Source organism: Geotrypetes seraphini, chromosome 18 (genome assembly GCF_902459505.1).
Source record: "Geotrypetes seraphini chromosome 18, aGeoSer1.1, whole genome shotgun sequence".
NCBI classification, from domain to species: domain Eukaryota; kingdom Metazoa; phylum Chordata; class Amphibia; order Gymnophiona; family Dermophiidae; genus Geotrypetes; species Geotrypetes seraphini.
In genome coordinates, this window is record NC_047101.1 from 4,847,132 (window position 1) to 4,865,182 (window position 18,051).

Consider the following 18,051-nt stretch of genomic DNA (forward strand, 5'->3'; position numbering starts at 1 on the left):
GAAAATCCAACTGGCTAGGTGTGCCCCCAGGAGAGGATTAAGAAGAACCGGGGGTAGAGTTTTCTGTCCTCAGACTACGTTCCTTCCATGCAATATTAGATAGGCAGCTAAACCAACTGAATATTCATACAAGATATCCAAACTCCCAGTTTCCAACAGTTTAATACAAAAGTAAAACGAAAAACTTACTAAATGAAGATTGTTGAAGTCAGATTATAGCAGAGCCTGTCTGAATTAATTGTTCCATTTCAGCAGATCCTGGCAGGAGGATGGTCTGCTAAGTGGCAGAGCGGCCTGTGAGAGAATAAATTTAGTTGAGAATACTAAATCGATAAAAGAGGAGATGAACTTGCCAAGCGGGGAGAAGAAAGAAGCTAGTAGCCTTGCCGCGCTGAAGCCAAGATGGAGCATCTCTCTGGAGGGGGAAAGAGGAGGAGACTACCCAAAGTGCAAAGGGCTTCGAAGTTGATCAATAGGGTCAGCTTTACAACTGAATGAGGTGGGAGCAAGGTCAGCTCTCAAAGAAAACTGGAGAAAAAAAATGTCTATTAACCTATAAGTGTAAATGTTACAAGCCCAAGCAGAAGTTTCAAGTTTTATTATTTTTAATATACCGACCATCAACAAGTATCTAGCCGGTTTACAATGCTAAAATAGAATAAAAGATTAAAATAATACTTATGGGAGGGGGGAGAGTGAACCTTAAAATTTTTTTTACAAAGACAAACATGAAAGTGGGGGTAAAAGGGAAAGGGGGTAGAAAATTAGAGTTAAAAAGTGTCTCTTATTAGCAGAGGTAGGGAACTCTGGTCCTCGAGAGCCATATTCCAGTTGGGTTTTCAGGATTTCCCCAATGAATATGCATGAGATCTATTTGCATGCACTGCTTTCAATGCATATTCATTGGGGAAAACCTGACTGGAATACGGCTCTTGAGGACCGGAGTTCCCTACCCCTGAGCTAAAGGCTACACTGAATGTAAATGTGAACACATGGCAAAATGTAGAGCTGGCATGCGCTTTCTTAGGCCTGTTCTCTTTCTGAAGGAATTTCAAGAATCCTTTTTGAGGCTGCAATCTATCAAAACTCATAAGGCCCAGTCCTTTCAGTCTCTCCTGAACTAGCTTCTTCCGTCTAGACTAGAGCCCTCTTCACTTCCCTTCTCCTCTCTTTAGGCCAAATGGGTTCCCAATGGGGGCGCTACCAACCACCAGTGGGCGCTGAGAAGTCTAAGGGGGGAATTTTGTGTCCAAGACATATTGAGGGGGTGTTGAGGACCAGCTGCCACCCTCTTGAGCAATTGGGGAATGCAATGGCCACCGATGGCAGCACTGTCATCTTTGTTTTGATTCTTCAAATTTTTCACGCTTCAATTTTTTGCCGCCACAGCAACGTTCTCACCGAGTCCCGCGTGACTGCCCCAAAGCTTCTCCTCTGACGCAAGCCGCCCAGGCGGAAACAGGAAGTGCATCAGAGAAGCTTTAGGGCCTTCGTGCGGGACTCGGTGAAAACGTTGCCGCGTCTGGACACCTCAGAAAGAGAAAACTATGAAGAGTGCTCGCAAAGGTGAGGGGAAGGGAGGAAGGTGGTCCGATGAGGGGAAGAGGTTGAATGGCGCTGAAGGGAAGTAGAGGGAGAGGGGGGAAGGGTAACAGACGCAGAAAGGAAGCAGATGCTGGATGGAAGTGGAGAGAGAGGAAGGAGCAGATGTTGGATGGAAGTTTCATCTTATCAAGCTCAGCTCTCTCACTAATAATATTATATTCACTTTTTTAATAACATATTTTTTTTGAAATCATACTGTGAGCAATGCATCAATATTGTTATTATCTTTTAATAAAATAATTTAAAAAATTTGTCCTTGTTTTTCAATATATAGTATGTACAATATAGTTTACTCAAGGGGGGCGCTCTCGAATTCACTGAAAAAGTGAGCCCTGTTTCAAAGGTTGGGAACCTATGGTTTAGGCCTAGCTCTCCAAGGGTAGGGTTAACATATGGCTCCAGAAAAAGAAGGACGGATTGAGAGATCCGTGTTCTTCTTCCACTGAAAGCCTGTGGGCGGATCAGGGCAGGGCTACAAGTTCTCTTTTTTTTCCCCTGCAAAAATCTGCTAACCCTAAAGTAAAAGAAACACAAATAGAAGATCTGGCCTTTGGTTTGTTGAGCCTGGCCATCAGAGGAACAGTCATTGGCTTGCAGCCACACCATACTCCATTCAGAACTTGACAACTGATTCTGGACCCTCAGTGCTGTCGCGATGCATTGTATTTTTTATGGCATCTCCAGCTTTTGCTGGCCCTAAGAGCAGAATGTGGGTTTAGGAGTAAAATCCAGGTCTCACGTAGGGCAGTGTGTGCGTTGCTTCTACTGAGCTGCCCCCTATTTAACAAAAACACTTTTTTAGTAACTATTTCCAGTAACTTTCTTTAAATCAGGGGTCCTCAGAATCAGTACTCGAGTTCCACAATCCAGTCTGGTTTGCAGATTTCCACAACAAATATGTATAAGATCTATTTGCATGCAATGCAAAAAATGAATGCAAATAGATCTCATACTTATTCATTGTGGAAATTCTGAAAACCAATATGTTATAATCTAGCGAGAAACAAAATAATATTTTACTTTAGAATCAAGACTAGCTAAGGCATTGAGTTGAGGCGTATATTCCATCAAAACAGGGCTCAAGATTGTTCTTTTTCCAAACGATATAAAGACAAAAAGGTTGTCAACTGGTTTGGTTCATAAAAGACATATTTAACTGCTTGATATAAAAGAATACATTTACAAGGGTGCCGTAAATAAAAGGTGGCACCCAAAGATGTAACCCCAGATTTCTCGACGCCGCTTCTGCATCTAACATAGTAACATAGTAGATGACGGCAGATAAAGACCCGAATGGTCCATCCAGTCTGCCCAACCTGATTCAATTTAAATTTTTTTTTTTTTTTTCTTCTTAGCTATTTCTGGGCGAGAATCCAAAGCTTTACCCGGTACTATGCTTGGGTTCCACCTGCCGAAATCTCTGTTAAGACTTACTCCAGCCCATCTACACCCTCCCAGCCATTGAAGCCCTCCCCTGCCCATCCTCCACCAAACGGCCATACACAGACACAGACCGTGCAAGTCTGCCCAGTAACTGGCCTTAGTTCAATATTTAATATTATTTTCTGATTCTAAATCTTCTGTGTTCATCCCACGCTTCTTTGAACTCAGTCACAGTTTTACTCTCCACCACCTCTCTCGGGAGCACATTCCAGGCATCCACCACCCTCTCCGTAAAGTAGAATTTCCTAACATTGCCCCTGAATCTACCACCCCTCAACCTCAAATTATATCCTCTGGTTTTACCATTTTCCTTTCTCTGGAAAAGATTTTGTTCTACGTTAATACCCTTTAAGTATTTGAACGTCTGAATCATATCTCCCCTGTCTCTCCTTTCCTCTAGGGTATACATATCTTGTATCTCTTGTATCAAGTCAGGATACATTTGTACTTTACATTACATTACATTAGGGACTTGTATTCCGCCTATATCTTGCAGTTCAAGACAGATTACAAAAGAGCTAACTGGATATTTCCAGTGAAGTTACAACAGTTTTGTTTTGTGGTTTTTTTTTTTTTTTGGTTACAAGGGAGGAGAGGTAGCTGGATTAATTCTGGAAGAACTTGCAAATTGGATATTAAATTGACTGTACGTTACTGTGTGATATAACAAATAGATTACAGTTAGAGTACAAATAAGATTACGTTACATTTCAGGGATCTGAATACTTGGTTGGTGTTTTAGGGAGGAAGAGATTATTTAAGTGGAGGTTTTGGGGGAGAATTTATCTAGGAGGAGAGGAAGGGTTGGGTTAAGATATCTGGATAAATTTTTTGAAAAGTAGGGTTTTGATTTCTTTTCAAAAAGTTTTGAAGTCGCCCGTTGCCATCAACAGGTTGGAGATGGAGTGGTTAAGTTTTGCTGCTTGCGTCGCCAGAAGGTTATCAAACATCTTTTTGCGCTGAGTGCCCTTGAGTGGAGGGAAGGCAAAAGGGTTCGGAGTTCTTCTTTGTCTTGAGGTGAGGATCTGGTATAGGCGGTTGTTTAGATAGGGGGGGGGGGGGCGGAGCCGTTTAATGCTTTGAATAATATACAGTAGAATTTGAATTTAATTCGTGCTTGCATAGGTAGCCAGTGAGAGTCTAGGAAGGCAGTTGTAATATGATCATATTTTCTCAGGGAGTAGATCAGTCTGAGGGCAGTGTTTTGTATAGTCTGAAGTTGTTTTATCATGTTGGCAGGACAAGGTAGAAAGAGTGAATTGCAATAGTCCAGTAGACCTAAGACTAGGGATTGGACAATTAGCCTGAATTGTGCTGGGTCGAAGAATTTTCTTATTTTACGTAGATTTCTTATAATTAAAAAAGCTTTCTTTATGCCTATTTTTAAAGAAAAGTTTTAACAACCATGTTTTATCAATTGAAAGAGCTACTGATATAAGCAAAGTAGATGGCACTTGAGCTTAATTAGTCTAAATTATTTTGTTTGCTTGCTATTGTTTATTATGTCAGAACATTTATATGACAAATTTTGCTTTCTGTACAAGTTACGCTTGGTAATTAAGATTGAAATTAATAAATATAATAATAATAATAAAAAAAGAAATTCTGCAAACCATGCTGGGTTGTGGAACCCGAGGACTGAATTTGAGGATCCCAGCCTTAAATCAGCAGACGTTACATAAGTAGTCATCTGAAACAAAAGTCCTGTCTTTCCTCCCTGAACTTCGGCCAAGGCACTTGAAAAAGGCACGGAAAAATGCGTAGCAAAAATGGTAAAGCCTGCAGTATTTTGAGAGAGCGATGTGGAAAAGTGCTTTTGTGCACCGTAGGTCTGTCTCTGGCCTCTCTAGATTGTGCTTGGAAAGTCACTGTTCAATTATTGATAAGGCCCCCACCCCTCCTCCCTTTCACAGGGCCCTGGAAGACAGTCAGGCTGCTACCATTTCTCTGAAATCACCTCTTACTCAGCAGATTTTAATGTTACAGCAGAATCCAAAAAGCAGGCTCACAGCCAGGATAACAATGGGCATTGCAGGGGTAGCGTGGAAGCACAAAAATCAAACCTGGCAACACTTCCTGCATCGTTTAGTTGACATTTTCCAGAAGATTGTTTTTTTTGATGGTGGTGGTGGTGGTGGTGGTGGTGGGGGGTTGCCTTTCTACAGCACGTTTTTCTATATAATATAAAATTCTATTTGCAGAATACCCCCACGTCTCTACATAATGAAAATGTTTTTAACTGTACAAGGATTGTAGCTTTGGATTGCGTGTTAGAATTGTTAAAACATAAAGACAGGCATGAATAAAAAAATGAGAACCCTTTACGCTTCATAACAACCAGTGAGCCCTATGTTTAAGTTTCAAGTTGATTAATATTTTGATATATCGACCATCACAAGAATCAGGTCAGTTTACAATAATAAAAAATAATAAAAAGTTATATATTAAAAAAGAGAGAAAATAAAAAATCTAAATGAAAATAGTGGGGACAAGGTCGAAACAAAGACTTGATTTCTAAAATTAACAGAGCAAGCGCATTTCCAGTTTTACTTGCTAAAACATTGGTAGCATGAGACTCAGATGATCTTAGACAAGGTAATCACAGTTCATTTTCTGGCCTAACAGCTTTTTCCTGCTTCTTTGGGCTTCTAGTTCCACAGCCTTTCTTCTCAGTCTTGAGCAGTGTATCGCAAACTGTTTGCTGTGGTGTGCCCTGAGATGCCGTCGAGGGAAAGAGGTGTTGGCTGACCGCTTACAGGACCTGCCCCTCGTGGCGAGAGGCACGTCCTGTAGCCAGGGCAGGATTAACCAATAGGCCAAGTAGGCACGAGCCTAGGGCCCGAAATGGTCAGGGGGGCCCGATGAAGGAGGACATCAACATTGTTTTTTCCAAAGGGTGATGGGCCCCTCCAGCATCGATTGGCAATGTGGGCCCCCCCGCGATCGGCAACGCAGGCCCCACCCTGATCGGCAATGCGACCCCCCCCCCCCCCCATCGACGGAAAGTAAGATAAGCATGCAATGCGGGTAAGAAAGGCAATGAGAACTGCAATTGTGTAAGCGGTGATGCTTGTCCAAAGCTTCCCTCTGACGCAGCTTCCTGTTTCCGCCTGGGCGCATGGTGGAGTGGGGCAGGGCAGGGGGCCCAGTGTACTTGTGTGCCTAGGAGCCCTCAACGAATTAATCAGCCGGCGCCTGCACCCCTCCTCCTTCTCCTCACCTCTCCTTCCACAGCGCCCTCCCACCAGCATCGATGTCCGTGCATATCCTGGTGCCTTCCAGATGCAGCCCTGAGATTTGTGTGCCGCAGCTTAAAACGTTTGCGACACACAGGTCTAGAGAATGACATGGGGGCAGAATTTGTCCCCATCCCTGAACTTAACCGCAGAAAACCATCCCCATGTCATTTTTTTTAAGGAGAGAGGGAAGAATCAGAGTAGAAATGGGCATAACCACTGATCCTCAAGCCTTGCAATGAAGAATGGAAAGGGGAAAGGAAAGGGAATGGGACATGTATACCGCCTTTTCATGTATTTATAAAATCACACTCAAAGCGGTTTACATGCAGGTACTTCAAGCATTTTCCCTGTCTGTCCGAATGGGCTCACAATCTATCTAATGTATGTGGGGGGATTAAGTGATTTGCCTAGGGTCACAAGGAGGAGTGTGGGGGTGCTGAGGCTGTAGCTTTAACCGCTGCACCATACTGTCTTCCAATACAGTATCAGAAGTGAGCCAAGTATAGAACAATGAAGCCACTGTGACATCACTGATGAGGTTGGCTCTTATTGGTGGAATGAGGTATTATGACATCAGGGAAAGGGATTGGGACTTAAAATAAAAACTAACTTTGTTCAGATGGAGGATTACATCAAGGAATTGTTGTCTGGATGGGAACATCTGGAAGAAGTAGGAAAGCATTGGGCAAAACTGAAAGGAGCCATTGTAAGCGCAACAAACCCTTTTGTAAGGAAAGTAAGTGAAAGTAAGAGGAAAAGAAGGCCGTTTTGGTTCTCAAAAGTAGTAGCTGAGAAGGTAAGGAATAAGAAGTTAGCTTTCATAAGCTACAAAAGAGAGCAGAAAGAGGCAAAAATATCTGGAAAAGTTAAAAGAGGCAGGTCGAGTAGTCAGGAAAGCAAAGATGCAAATGGAAGAAAAAATAAATAGTTGGCATGGTAAAACGGGGGAACAAGACATTTTATAGGTATATTAGGGATAGGAAAAGGTACAAAAGTGGCATTGTGAGACTGAAAGATGAAGGGGAGAAATATACCGAAGATGATAAAGATCAGACTGAATTGCTTGACAAATATTTCTGTTTTGTGTTCACAGCTGAAGTGCCGGAAGCGGGACCGCAAAAGACAAATGCAAGTAGGGATGGAGCTGTGGTAGACTGATCAATTTTTAGAGGATTGTGTTCATGAGGATCTAGTTAAACTAAAAGTGGACAAAACGACGGGGCTGGATGGTGTGCACCCGAGGGTACTGAAGGAACTTAGGGAACATCTGGCAGCTCCACTGGCTGATCTTTTTAATGTTTCTCTAAAATTGGGAGTGGAACCAGAGGTGGGAGCAAAGAAAAAGCAGGGCCAGAAAGTCTGATTTTTGTGGCAAGTAAATTAATGGACATGTTTTTAAAACAGAGAATAGAGGATTACAGGTTCTGAGGCAATATGGGTTCACTTGTCAGACAAATCTGATTAATTTCTTTGACTGGATGACCAAAGAACTGGATAGAGGGAGTGCGCTAGATGTATTTAGATTTTAGCAAAGCCTTTGACAGTGTTCCATACAGACGTCTAATAAATAAACTGTGTGCCCTTGGGATGGGTCCCAAAGTGACGGGCTGGGTCAAGAACTGGTTGAGTGGAAGGCAACAGAGGGTAGTGGTCAATGGAGATCACTCTGAGGAGAGGGATGTTACTAGTGGTGTGCCTCGAGGTTTGGTTCTTGGGCCTGATCTTTTCAACATTTTTGTAAGCGATATTGCTGAAAAGCTATTGGGTAAAATTTGCCTCTTTGTGGATGATACCAAAATCTGCAAGAACAGACACCCCTGATGATGAGGAAGGATCTACCGAAGCATGAAGATTGGTCTGAAATCTGGTAGCTAAGTTTTAATGCTACGAAATGTAAGGTCATGCATTTGGGTTGCATAAACCTGAGAGAATGGTACAGTTTAAGGGGTGAAGAAATTTTGTGCATGAAAAAGGAGTGGCCAAGCAGGTGGGAAAGGTGACAGCGAAAGCTAGAAGGATGATAGGGAGCATAGGGAGAGATATGGCCAGTAGGAAAAAGGAGATATCGATGCCCATGTACAAGACTCTGGTAAGACCTCATTTAGAATATTGTGCACAATTCTGGAGACTGCATCTTCCAAAAGATATAAAAAGGATGGAGTTGGTCCAGAGGAAGACTACTAAAATGGTCAGTGGTCTTCATCATAAGGCATATGGGGACAGACTTAAAGATCTTAATATGTATACTTTGGAGGAAAGGCAGGAGAAGGGAGATAGTATGATAGAAAGATTTAAATACCTACATGGCATAAATACGTATGAGGCGAGTCTCTTTCATTTGAAAGGAAGCTCCGTAATGAGAGGACATAGGATGAAGTTAAGAGGCTCAGGAATTATCTAAGAAAATTCTTTTTTACAGAAAGGGTGGTAGATGCGTGGAATAGGCTCCCAGTAGAGCTGGTGGAGACAAAGTCAAGAAAGCGTGGGCCAGGCACTTAGTATCACTTAGGGAGGAGAGTGGATACTGCAGATGGGCAGACTGGATGGGCCATTTGGCTTTCATGTTTCTATGTGCAGTCCATGTCATTTAACTATAGAGTTAAAAGGTTAATAAAGATGTGCACATTAATGACAGTTTTAAACACTTTTGAAACAAAGATTCTGGTGAAATTTCCAGTGGAGTCATGTTCCAAAGAGTTGAGGCTACGAGAATGTTGTAGCCAAAATGTGAATTTATCTGGTGGTATTTAGGGACCTATAGCAACTGATGTTGATATAACACTAGTAAGCTGGTTAGAGAGTATGGGCTAAAGAGAAGTGAAGCAAGTCCCATGCGGAGAATCTGATAAAACAGAATTAAAGTTCTGAGAGTGAGGCAATGGTAAATAGGAAGCCAATGTTTGGCAATCATGAGGTGTAATATAGTCATGGTGTTTAGCAACATTTAGCAGTTTCATTGACATATTTTGTATAAGCTAAAGCCCCTGCACTTGGTATTGCGTCAGACCATGAAAGAGAGTTTCGGTAGTCCAATCTGGAGGTTACCAAGGAGTGGATCAGAAATTGTAGAGATTTAAAATAAAATATATATTTTTTTAAAGAGCAATCTTCCCAGGTCTGTTCAGAGTAAAGAAGGACCCCCCCCCCCACACACTTTTTAATAAAGATATGACCTGGAAATTTGAGACGGTTGTCAATTATAATCCCAAGGTCACCGAATATTCTCTTGAAGGACAATAATGAAGCGTTGCTCCATTCAAATGATCTGTAAAAACACTGTATGCGTGCTTGAATCACTATTTTAGAGCGAAAATAAGAACGTGCACTAAACCCCGAGTACAGAACACATGAAAAGTGCAATGACCTCTAAAGGAAATCTCACCCACTGTGTTGTGGCACACATATTACATAATTCCTCTTTATAATGGTCACAGACGTTGGCTCCCTGTCCCTTTGTTAGACACTGAATGCACCTTGTGGACAAAATCCCTTTGCATTCATTTTAGTGCTTGTGAAAGAGGGCAGACGAATCGGCGTTCAGGGAGGAATAATGCTGGAACTACCGTACCTTCCTTCCTCCCCCACTCTCAGGCCTCTGGGCCTCTCATGAGCAAATATTAACAAATGGGTCCAGCTTTTAATCGGCTCAAATGTTCACATGGCCAAGACCACTTTTCAGGATAGACGCTCTGTGGTTTATACAAGGAAAAACAGGACAGTTGCACACAGCAAGTACAGTAGTGTGCTTACTAAATTCAGTTCAGCTAAATTATTCACACTGGAGGGGCCGACAGCAAGACTTTGACTTTGATAACAGGTGACCACACAAATTGCTGTTTTGAAGTTTCCCTGCTAAGAGGCTGATGTACATGAAAACAACACACTAGGCTTCCATGCACGTCAAACAAGGCACTTTGATCTCTTGAATTGTTTTCTAACCACATTAGAGAAACAAATGCAGGGAAGACGTTTGGGTCTTTCTGTTCCATGTTGCTGGCTTTTGGACACGGTCCTTTGAGCAGTGGCCCAGAAGGATATGTACTAGTTTTCAGAAAGGCAAAACTCACCTCCTCCACATCAGCCAGAAACACATTAACAGCAGGGTTTGTCCTTTGCAGGGACCTAAAGGCAGAGTCAATGAAAGGAGAGAGGATGCCAACTTCGGCAGCCCTGTCTTGAGTTACAGGGATTCGCCCCTCAGTTTGAAACCTGTGCGAGAGGGTTTTAAATAATAATAATAATAATAACTTTATTTTTGTATACCGCCATACCCAGGGAGTTCTAGGCGGTTCACATCAATTAAACAGATTTACAAGAATTACAATTAATCAGATTTACAAGCAACAAAGTCATTGAGGTAAGCATGAAGGAGTTGTACAAGTCATTGGAGTTAGGTTGGGAGAAAACAATAAGAAGGAGTAAAGGGAGAGTTCAGATTGTTGGTGGGAGGGGTGAGAGAAGTGGGAGAAGGGGGGATTAGGGATTCTGTCCATGGAATAAATGAGTTTTGAGAAGTTTTCTGAGATCGAGGTAGGTGGGGGCCTCGAGCATAATTTGGGCTAGCCATGGGTTCTGTTTGGCCGCCTGGAAGGCGAAGGTTTTGTCGAAGAACCTTTTGAGGTGACATAGTTTTGGGGAGGGGAAGGCAAATAGATTGATTCTACGGGAGTTCTTTTTGTTGCAGTTCAGGTTGAAATGAGGGATGAGGTAGCTCGGAGATAGACCAAATAAAGTTTTGTAGCAAAAGCACGAAAACTTAATTAGGATTCTAGATTCAAAAGGTAGCCAGTGTAGTTTGTGGTAGAAAGGAGTGATGTATTCCCATTTGTTCAAGCCAAATATAAGGCGGACGGCAGTGTTCTGGATCAGTTTCAGTCTTCTGATGGTTTTCTTCGTGGAGCCCAAGTAAATGATATTGCAGTAGTCAAGGATGCTGAGAATGGAGGATTGTACTAGAAGGCAGAATGAGGTGTCGTCGAAGTATTTTTTTATGATGTGTAGTTTCCAGAGCACCGAGATGCATTTCCTGAGTGCAGTGTCCCCCGAAGAAGGTGTCTTCTAAACGCCAATACTGGGATCTTTGTTGGAACGTATTGTTCTGAATAAGGGACTCACTGTTTGAATGATGACTTATTTTGGTTGTTTAAGATATTCTCCTTGTCTTTCCTTGTTGTTTCGACCCGGAAGTGATGCCCGAGAGGGCCGACACCGATGTGGGCAGCAAATTCATGATGTGCCTGGCACCGGGAAAATGAAAGAGGTACAAGGGAAGGGACGTGCACATGCACGGAAAGGGGGGTTGGAAAGGAGTGGGGGGGGGCAGAGAGGAGCATGCGCCCGGGGCGGACCACCCCCCATTACTGTACACTATTGTCAATCATTGCACCCGTAGTTAGAATATATGTGGCGTGCTGTGCTTCTCGTTTGGCACCCTTGCTTCAAAATTCGCTTTTCCAAGATTTGCATCTGGAGCACTCTTTTCCCAAATTAGATTTCTGTATAGATTATAGACTCATCTTTTTTTTTTTTCTTTTCTTTCTTTTTTTCCTTTTTGTATTACCTACCAAATGTGTTCCCCGCTAAATGTTTTCTTTCTCTCTTCAAAGATTGTAGTTCATCCCTTTCACCTTCCGTATCAGTTATGTATTAGAATGGATAGAATTTGATTGTAATTATGTTAAAGAGTTTTGTTCTACCCCCCATTTTTAAAATGTTATACGCTTTGAAGCTTTTGATATTGCGTACATAACAAAAATTTAATAAACTTGAAATTTAAGGATGGACTCAGTCAGGGTTGGACTGGCATTTATCTGGACCCTTGGGCAATAAGGGTCATGGGCCCCTACCTACCCTACCCATCGAAACTGATTAAATTTAATGAAAGCTAGGGGAGAGTGCGCCCCCTACTGCTTTGGGCTCTTGGGCACTGTCCAATTGCGTCAATGGTCATTCCGCCCCTGGACTCAGCCAATTTGTTCCTCTCAGAGTTTGCTTGTAGGTGTTAGGGGGAGGGGATACTGGCTCTGGTGTATTATTTATTGCTTCTTATTGTTTTTATTTATTGGGATTTATGAATTTCCTTTATTAAGAGATTCACCTAAGGAGGGAGGTATACAGCAGGTAAATCTCGACCTGAAGCTTACAATTCTGTTTACAGAACAACAATATGGGAATGATCAAACAGAAACATAAATGCGATCAATTACTGTAGGTAAACCTGGGAGATGGCAAATTAAATCCTAGAAAGAGGAGTAACATGATACATGACTAATTTTATAAAACACTTTAATCCCGAGTGAATGGTAATCTATTAAAGCCTGCAAAACACAATAATAATCAACACAGAGCCCTCGTGCATGCCCCCAGCAGAAGACTGTCAGAGTTACAAATGAAGTCTCACGGTGGAAGATCCTGGCTCTGGCTGCAAATGAGCTGGAAGCCTTTGGGAGCAGGGGAGGATAGATTTTTGATTTAGCCCCTGCCTTTGTCAGTAGTATTTCAAAGTATCTGATTCTGGGGTGCATAGGGAGAGGTATGGCCAGTAGGAGAAAGGAGGTATTGAGGCCCCTGTATAAGACTCTGGTGAGACCTCATTTAGAATACTGTGTACAATTCTAGAGGCCGCACCTTCAAAAAGATATGGAGTCGGTCCAGAGGAAGGCTACTAAAATGGTGTGTGATCTTCGTGATAAGGTGAATGGGGACAGACTTAAAGATCTCAATCTCTATACTTTGGAGGAAAAGCAGGAGAGGGGAGATATGATAGAGATGTTTAAATACCTACGTGGCGTAAATGCGCATGAGTCGAGTCTCATTTGAAAAGAAGCTCTGGAACGAGAGGGCATAGGATGAAGTTAAGAGGTGATAGACTCAGGAGTAATCTAAGGAAATCCTTTTTTACAGAAAAGGTGGTAGATGCTTGGAACAGTCTTCCGTAAGAGGTGGTGGAGACAGAGACTGTCTGAATTCAAGAGGGCCTGGGATAGGCATGTGGGATCTCTCGGAGAGAAAAAGAGATAATGGTTACTGCGGATGGGCAGACTAGATGGGCCATTTGGCCTTTATCTGCCATCATGTTTCTATTTGGGTACAGATGGTATTTCCCTGTCTCTTGAGAGCTCAAAATCTAAGTTTGTACCTGAGGCAGTGGAAGGTAAAGTGATTTGCTCAAAATCTCAAGGAGTAACAGCAGGATTTGAACCTTGATGGTTCTCAGTCCATTGCTCAAACTGATTTTGAACACCATCCAAGGGGGATAAGCACAATTGCGTACCCTGTAGAGGCTAAAACCAATGTTAACATCTTATGATTTCAGGATGGTGGTACAAGGCTTAATCTTGTCAAAAATGGATCATTGCCATTCACTGTATCTTGGACTGACACAAGCAAAGAATAAGGCCTTGCAGTTGGTAATGGATTTGGCTGCTATCTGCTTACAAATACACCTAGAATGGAGCACATTTCATCTGCCTTGGCTCCCAATGAGGCAGAGAGTACAGCATAAAGTCCTCACGAAAGTACACCAGGTTCTATATAGGTCAGCCCCAGCATGTTTTAATATGTTGTGAGAGATCTATAAACCTGGAAAGACACTGAGATCGGGGGGGGGGGGGGGGGGGGAGGGAGGGGGATGAGTAACAGCTATTAAGGAAATAGGAATGTGATATGTGACTTAAAAAATGAAAATGTTTTGTATCTGTGGAACAATTCTCTGCCTGGATATCTGAGATTGTGCACAGAACATATTAACTTTAAGACATAAGAATAGCCCTGAGTCAGACCAATTGTCCATCAAGCCCAGTAGCCCGTTCTCAAGGTGGCCAATCCAGGTCACTAGTACCTGGCCAAAACGCAAAGAGTAGCAACATTCCATGCTACCGATCCAGGGCAAGCAGTGGCTTCCCCCCATGTCTTTCTCAATCACAGACTATGAGCTTTTCCTCCAAGAACTTGTCCAAACCTTTCTTAAAACCAGCTACGCTATCCGCTCTTACTACAACCTCTGACAATGTGTCCCAGAGCTTAACTATTCTCTGAGTGAAAAAATATTTCCTTCTATTGGTTTTAAAAGTATTTCCCTGCAATTTCATTGAGTGTCCCCAAGTCTTTGTAATTTTTGACGGAGTGAAAAATCGATCCACTTGTACCCGTTCTACTCCACTCAGGATTCTGTAGACTTCTATCATGTCTCCCCTCAGCCATCTCTTTTCCAAGCTGAAGAGCCCTAACCGTTTTAGTCTTTCCTCATACGAGAGGAGTTCCATCCACTTTACCATTTTGGTCGCTCTTCTTTGAACCTTTGAAACTATTGAAGACACAACTGTTGGTTGATGCCTATATGCAAGATGAAGAAATGATTCCAATGTGGTTTGGGGCATATTCCCGACATTTATGTTGTTTATGTCTATAATGAAAATTATGTTTGTGGATTTTATGGAATTTTATGACTGTTTTGATACTGGAAACCGCCTAGAATTGGACGGTATATAAATAAACCTTAGGCTGCTCCTCATCTTGAAGGTGCAAAACCAAACATACCAAGATGGCGTTTGCCAATAAGATTGAGTTTCTCAATAAATTTCTAACATGCCACCTAAATCTAACCATGCCATGCAAATAGATGGAATAAGGGTCCTTGCCCCCCCCTCCCCCCGGTGGGAAAATGAACCAAGTATATACTTACTAATAGTCTAAACTTAGGAGATAGTAAGGCACGCTAACCGATTTAGCGCACGCTGATTTAACACACGCTAAAAGGACCCCTGTATTTCAGGAATCATTTAAAATAATCATAAAAATATTGTGCCTTGCTAAATTTACATTTTATGCAGGCTGTTCTTTTTTTCTTTCTCCTTTGGACTTCCTGCTCAACTAGAACCCGCCCCAAATCAGGCTACAGAACAAAGAACCTTCATTCACAGCCCCCAGGTTCTGTTTTCTCACCTTTTCTCTCTAACACCCTCTCAGTAGAGGATCAGAGACCAGTGCATATGCACCCTGAATTCTACCAGCTCCGCTTTGACTTGGATTCTCCCCCCCCCCCCCCCCCCCGTGAAATCTGCTTCCACCTTCTTTCCCAGCAGCACAATGCCCAACAAAGACCTGAAAGAAGATCTACTTGGCCTGTTTATTCTTTTTAACTATCTCATTAACATGTTTCAATCGTAAGTTAGGGATTCTCCATGCAGCATATAAAAAGAGAACATATTTCAATTTAGATAATACGCAAAAGAGGCTGGATTTGTAATGACCTGCCTTTGCTGAATACAATCACCCTGGAAAGCTCTATTACAGGTTGTAAATAACGGCATCTTATTTTAATGATATTTCTGGCTTTGGGCCTCAGCTGTTCTGCACAAGGCACTCTGTGCTCTACGACCCACCAGTGTATGCTTTCACCAGTAATGAGAAAGAACCTATTTCCAAACATGGGGAAAAGTGGAAAGCATGTCTTCATTCTACTAATATAGCTAAAGCCTTTTTTTTTACTGCACTGAGGAAAGGGGGATCTTAAAATATACCGCCCATTTTACATTTCTGAATGATGAATGTGTTTCTTCAGATGCTATGCAGGCCCTAGGCATTTTCAAACCGTGTCTCTCGCAAGCAGCACATAAAAAAAAAAGAAAAATTATGTAAAGTCAATTAGAGTACTAAGAAATACAATGTGTATTTCTTATTAATAATATAGAATGTGTTTAAAATAGAACTTTGAGAGCACTGACTGTCTTGTAAAAATTTGAGGGCCGAGGACTCCATTAAAATGTTTTAGCACATAGGATGAAAACCTGCCAATAAGAGAGAACCTTAATGCGGTATCAGAAAACATATTGAGAGCTGTTCGCCAGATGAAGCCATCAACATGCCGAATGTGTTTTGCACAAGATTTAAATGGTTTCTGAGTTGAGGGAATTACACTTCTGTGCCTGGTGATGTGATCGAGTGCGACTCCATCATTTTCCACGCTAAGCATGCTGCGCTAATTTCATAAGTAGAACTGGAATGCCATATTTTCTCTGAAGGTTGGATAATAATAATAATAATAATAACTTTATTTTTCTATACCGCCATAGTCAGGTGACTTCTAGGCGGTTCACACTGTAAGAAGGCTGGACATTCAGCGAATAACAAGGTCACAATACAATACAATAAGTCAACATACAATACAAGACAAAACACAATACAATACAATACAATACAATACAATGAGTGTATACAACACAGTACAATATAATACAACGAGTCTAAATATAATACAATACAATAAGTCTAAAGACAACATCATACATAAGTCTAATACAATATCGTACAATGAGTCTAAATATAATACAATAGTGAAGAGGGGAAAGTTACAGATTGGGGTTCAATGGGTAATGAGTAACTGAGTATTTCTTTAGAACTTCCATTTGAATTGGAGTACTATGGATAGCGAATATCTGAGTACATGAGGGGCATCTTGAGAAAGAAAGAAAGGCGTTTAAAGGGAGGGGAGTCCTAGTGCGGGAGGGGACGATTTTAGTCCGTGAATTTTTCGAATAGGGCGGTTTTGATCGATTTGCGGTGTGCTATTTTAAATTCTCTTCGAAATCATTTTCCTCTAACTTTAGACTAAGGGCAGCTTTTCTTGGTTTGCTGGAAGCATTTCAACTGTTTAAAGCAAAGGGCCACAGATTAACAATCCATAGCAAATGTTTTGCAAAAGAACATATGGCAGATCTCTGTTCTGGTATATTTATTTGGGGTTGAACTTGATATACTGTGATTACAATTAAAGTGGTTTACATATTACTGTATATGCAAGAACTTATTTTATAGCTGGGGCAATAGAGGGTTAAGTGACTTGACCAGAGTCACAAGGAACTACAAGAGGAATTGAATCCAGTCACTGCATTAACCAATAGGGCTATTCTTCTGTGCAATTCACCCAAGGCAGTGCACAGCAAGAATAATCTGGTCATTGGCAATAAAGAAACATTCAAATGACAGTACACACTATAACATAGTACGAAGGGCGTTCAAGAATTTATTTATCTCAGTAGGAAAGAAGAGAGTTTTCAAAAAACGTTATTTTTCAATATAGTCCCCTGATAGCAGCTCCACTTTTCCTGCAATGACTTTAACCTCTTTGAAAATAATTCTTCTGTTTGACCTTCAAACCAGGATGTCAGAGCTTCCTTCAAGTGATGTCTTCATCACTTGAAAACAACTGTCCACGGAGAGATTTCTTCAAAACCCGGAAAAAGAAATAATCCGAGGGCGCTGGGTCAGGACTGTAGGATGGCTGGTTCAGCTGCTGAAACCCATGTTCTCAGATGACAGCCTGTGATTCTCGTGACATGTGCAGCAGCGCATTGTCGTGAAGAAGCAGCAGGCCTGTTGTTAAGTTTTTGTCTTTTCTCCTTGATTGACTCCTGCAAAGCGATCATTGTGTTGACATAACCCTCTACGGTTATGGTTGTCTCGTGTAACCCGAATTCCAGAAGCAAAAGTCCTTTATCATCCCTGAAGACAATTACCATGACTTTGCCTGCAAATACTTCTGTCTTGAACTTTTTTGGGGTGGGGATGACTTGTGCTTCCACTGCATTGACTCCATTTTGGACTCAGGATCTCTGTGATAGACCCAAGTCTCATCTCCAGTCACCAAATGATGAAAAAAATTTACTTGGGCTTTATGGAGCATCTCAAGTTCTCCTGACAGCTCTAGAGCCTCGTGGCTTTCTTACAAGGAGTCAACATTCTTGGAACCCATCTTGCACATGCC